The following is a 5,397-nucleotide window of genomic DNA, read 5'->3' as shown; positions in this document are numbered from 1 at the left end:
GAGATGCGATTGGGTACCCTAAATAGTAAATGCCTTTCTTATTGGACCTAGCCACTGTCGCTTCAACCAATAGGGCTATCACATACCCCGAGCCATATGCGACTGGTCAACATGTTTCGCCATTTTGGCTCAATCATATCCTGGGGGGAAATCGCAGTTGCATTCTCCTCCTCAAAAGAGAAGGTAGGAGCGACCTCTGACTTGCTCATGTATTGGTTTTTGAGTCGAGAGGACGCGAGGGGTATTTAATTGAGATTCTCCCACAGTAGTCTAGCATTGTTACAATACATGATCCACAATGGAGTCTTGTTTCGCTTTTGTTGGCACCAATAAGTGTTTTAGCGTTCCACCATTGGTTGTTCTCACCGAGACTGGTCACGATTTATCAACAACTCGCACGAGCTGCGGTGGCAACACCCCTTTTTCTGCGAAAGACCACGCCCCGTGGACATGCTGCTTTCGCTGTGTACATTGGTGATTGGTTTCTCAGTGTTGTTTGCCGTATATCAAGATCAGCGGTTGGCCGAATTCACATGCTGTTCCACTATTGGTCTGTCTCGTTTAGTGACAGGTACCTTTGTTTTCCTGATGAGATAATATGGACCGCAGAAGTAATGAAGCATTTTTAACCATAACAATTACTGATAAAAACAATTGAATTCTAGAAAGCTTGACAGTGGAGAGCCGATCTTAATTCATTTTGCATTTAGGTTAGAACATCTTTTACCACTTGGAAATCTCCAAATAAGCTTGAAAACTAGATTGGTAGATTGATTCATAGCAGGTTATGCAATTGGCATACTAGCTATGAGGGAAAAAGCCAGCGTTGAATTGCATATGTTGCGGCAAGACTACACAAAATATATTATGTGCATGCTTGACAGGACCAGAATCAAATCTATTTAATTCGAACGCAATTGTTCTTGTATGCGAGAAAGATTAAGACAGACCAACAAGAACTTTGGCCATGCAAGGTAGATCACATGGGAGGCATTCACTAGGAACCAAACGGAATGAAACCATTATTATAGCAGTGAACGAAAAAGAAACATCAGACCTTCCAGCGCTGAAAACTATCCCACTTAGAACCCACATCTCGATCTAATATTTATATATTTCTTAATTCCATTTTTTGTACTTTTAGGTTTGTGTATATTGTTTTTTAAATACTACTGTATTGTTGGAGCTAGGAACACAATAATTGCTCTACACCCACAATAACGTCTGCTAAATATTTGTATGTGACCAATAACATTCGATTTGGTTTGATTAGAGCACTAAATTTCAACAATTTGTTTGCTTACATGAATCATAACTATGAGAAGGGGCCATGATCTGAATGTAAGTTTTTAATCTGAATCAAAAACATGTTAAAATGCATTATGAAACACATATTAACCCAGGCATGTTGTTAACAAGGCTCATTCTTAAAATAAATCAACAAAACTGATATTACAGAAACATTTACTTATTCAGTCGCATGAGTATTTGCAGAACTTATATGCAGTGCAGGGAGTCAATAAATATAAAAGGAACAGACTATACCATTTTTAAAAAACTTTATCACCAAAACACACAGTGTCACAGTAAAGAGAGACCACAAGGCAAGTACATTTTAGGTAACATCAATGAGTCTGTTGTTTATCCTACTTCAAGCAATGCCTGAAAAGAGAGGGGGAAACGTTACATCACTGCTACCCTTGCAGCACTTGTACATTACATCATCATCCACCAATAGGAGAGACGATCTGTCTGCATAGAAACACCTGCAGAAGTGATTGGCTCCAGTGAGAATGAGCACTGTTCAGACTGCTCAATATCAGCCAGGCACTTGTGTCTTGCAGTTGCAACTGTTGATTTATAAACAAACCATGCTATTTGGCGCATACATCAACAAGATATGCTACTTAATTACAGGTGGCCAGAATGTGATGGAAAATAAAGAATAGCCAAACATGAAGGACTAGATACTGAATATGCAGTCCCACTCATATGCAATATTATGAATAATAGATGCAGTCTATATTATAGCATTTACACGAATACTTGCGGGCAGTTTTGAATGTTATTTGTGAAATGATAAACCACATAACACCTCTTGTAGTTTCTAAAGACAATGAATCAATCAGCATGCCTGTATTTCCTCTTCTGGGACACATTGATAGCATGTGCATGGACTGCGCCATCGGTCTTCCTTCCCTGTTGGCAAAGACAGCCACATTAACACATCACACTTGGAAGTAGGTCAAGGTATCATCCAAAAACAAGCGATTGCCACCATTGAATGAATAGTGCACAATCACAACTTAAATTGTTTCAAATGAAAACATGTTCTTGCAATAAAAACTGCTACACACAAATGGAGACCTACCCTTTTGATAAGAATCACAGCCCTAGCAGATTCCCTTAGTCTTATAAACTGTGAAGTGTCACACATTCTTTATAATCACTATTATTACCATATGGTTCTTAGATCTGTGATTGTTGTTGGTGAAGAGCACTGTACAATCAGTTTGGTTTATGAGCCTGAGCAAACTGTGCCACCCTGTGGAGAATTGGACTATTTGCGCACTTACCTGCCTACAGCAGTGGTTCTCAAACTTCTCCTCCGGGACCGTCACACATTTAATAATTTTATGGTCTGGTGTAATGATGACGCTGATCGTGTTGCAAAACGTTTCGTCTGTTGCGAAAACCGTTAACTCCAAATGGAAAACGCGCAAAAAGTGTTTCTATTGGACAAATGCAGTTCGGTCCCTCCCCGTTTTGTTTGCTCCGTTTGCTTCTTAAAACGGTAAAAGGTTACCGTAATGAATACACCCCTGAAGTAGCATACTTGATTCACTTATTAAGGGTTAGGTGTTAGTTGATAACTCAAATACGTGGAACAGCTAGGGGTCACCAATGAGAGGTTTGAGAACCAGAGGCCTACGGTATAATACAAATAATATATTATCTATAGATATCTTTGACAAGCCTAACCAGGAACCTCTAGGTTTGAGACAAGTCGACAGAATCCTTACTTTTGTGGTGTCAAAGTTGCCGAAGCCCATAATCTTCATCATCTCAATCTCCTCTTTGGTCTTGCCCTGCATGTCTTCCTCTGTAAACAATACACACATTTTGACACTAAGCAGGTTTCCATCCTACCTTTTTATGCGAGTAAAGTACGTTGGATTAAAAAAAATGTCCTGATGGGAACAGCAAATATGTCCATAAACATTATAAATTGACAAACCATGCCAGACAAGGTTGGATCTTTATGTGTCTGTAAAATTAATTATGCAAGAAATGGCAGTGGAAATTATTTTATGTGCAAATATTGAAATAAGCATCCTTTCTAAGTCCCACGATGATAGTCTATGTTATGTGATCCTCCCACTATGAACTTTCAAGGGTAGTGAAAGCATAGTGATGAGCTTGATGCTTCTTTCCAATAAATATCAAGCTTTTTATTTTGGTGACATGGATGCTTGCCTGCCCATTTTAGTGCCTTCTTGTGAAGGTCTTCAAACAATAAACAAATTCAAAACCTCGACCATTTAACAGATCTCTTCCGTTTGATTTCAGTAACCCTGAGTCCGCAGATGAAAAATACAGGGCAGGAAAAACGGAAGCCCTCAACACAGAAAGCGATCTTGACTGCCCCCTAGTGGGTGGAATCGATATGAACGAAAATTGTATGTGGATTTCGGTAATTCATTTCTATTTCTATTTCTTATTTTTCTTCTTCTTTGGGATTGGGTTGGTTGATCGCGTCCAACTTTTATGGTGTATACACACTGCCACCTACTGTACTGATGTGGGAGGCCAGTCACGGCCTAACTAAATAAAATTATATTCATTCGTCCTGTTCCTCTAAGAAAGTGAAATAGAGCCCTAGACATCACTTCCCTCCCCCCACTACACCACCCAAACCCCATCCAGCTTCTCTAAACCTTTCACACAATCTCTCATTATCTACGTCATACAGTTCACAAAATATCAACACATGCTCCTCCACTAAACACGCATCACACAGGCCTGTTTCTTGTCTCCCTATCATCCACAGCGTGGCATTCAAACCTGCGTGCCCAAACCATAGTCTACTCCACATAACTTCCTCTGCCCTACATCCCACCTCTTCCTTTACTGATCGGTGCACGCAATCAAATTGCCTCCCCTTACTACTAGTATCCCACTCCCTTTACCAAAGATCTAACCCATTTCCCAGATCAAGGACTTGACTGGCGGCCCAGCGGGACCTGAATATCTATCCCCTCTCTCCGCACAGCACTGTTAGCCACCACATCGGCCTTCTCATTACCCTCCACGCCCACATGGGCGGGAACCCAGCAAAAGTTTACCATCACTCCCATCCTCTCCAATCCCACTAACCTCACCATCATCTACACAAACAAGTCTTCACTACTCAACATTGCAGCCGAATCAGAGCAGATCACCACTCCGAGTGGTTTCACCTCCTCCACCCATCTCAAACCTATCTGGGATGTACACCCACCCTACCACTGACTGGATTCTTTTAACCATCTATATCCTTAAAAACAAATAAAAACGACTATCTATAGCTCTCCATACACAGTCTGACGTCCTCAGCCCATTCTCTCCTGCCGTCAATCATGTCCACATCTATACTTGGTTTCGGAAACAGCCACAGAGGAATGGTCCCCAATGCAATTGCGGGCCCTATCTCTCTCTCACCCTGTCCATATTCTACCACCTTCTGCCTGATTGTCCACCCGTACGTCCTCTGCTTACCCACTCCTCGCTCCCAGCATTCCCCAGTTGCCGTGACCGCAGGATGTCCTTCTGAACTCCCTTTCAACCTCCCCAGTATGCTAATGCCAGTTTGTCCCGCCTTATCCTCAGTGGGAGTTCCCCACTATCCACCTGCAATGCCTCAACAGGTGTCGTCCTGAAGGCACCCACACGCAATCTCAGGGCCCTTGACTGTATCCTATCCAGGCGCTGTAGTACCGTTTTAGCTGCCAATCCATATACAAAGCACCCATAATCCAAAGATGACCTGATCAATGCCTGGTACACACAGTATACAACAGTGTTTGTCTATTCGACCTCCAATCATATCCTGCCACTGCCCTCATGAGGTTCAGCGCCTTCCCTACACTCTATTTAAATATACTCAACATGTCTCTTCCACGTAAGCCTCTCATCAAACCCCATTCCTAAATACTTCAACTTAGACATCCTACCTATATCCTGGCCGTATATTTGCAGCGTAACATCTTTAACGTTCCAATGTATATTCTTCTTTTTCTTCTTTGGTATTATGGTGGTCCGCAAACAAATGTTTTAGTTGCATGCCGCCGCCTACTGTATTGGCTGCATATCAGCCTACTATTCTGTAGTATGAATTCATTACACTGTGGAAGAAAT

General features: G+C 41.7%; 1 long non-coding RNA gene across 2 annotated transcripts; it reads right to left on the bottom strand.

Annotated features, from left to right (window-relative positions):
• Positions 1 to 1,329: 1,329 nt before the first annotated feature.
• LOC110525865 lies at positions 1,330 to 3,845 on the bottom strand. Of its 2 annotated transcripts, XR_002473835.2 has the most exons (3): positions 3,239 to 3,845; positions 3,024 to 3,103; positions 1,330 to 2,199 (listed from the first exon to the last, which is right to left on the bottom strand). It is a non-coding gene; the product is annotated as an uncharacterized LOC110525865 (long non-coding RNA). The 2 variants fall into 2 exon arrangements; XR_002473833.2 differs by having other exon boundaries at positions 3,024 to 3,845.
• Between the last annotated feature and the right edge of the window lie 1,552 nt (positions 3,846 to 5,397).

This window comes from Oncorhynchus mykiss, chromosome 6, assembly GCF_013265735.2.
Source record: "Oncorhynchus mykiss isolate Arlee chromosome 6, USDA_OmykA_1.1, whole genome shotgun sequence".
In the NCBI taxonomy this organism is placed as follows: Eukaryota; Metazoa; Chordata; class Actinopteri; order Salmoniformes; family Salmonidae; genus Oncorhynchus; species Oncorhynchus mykiss.
This window is presented reverse-complemented; position numbering and strand designations above follow the sequence as displayed.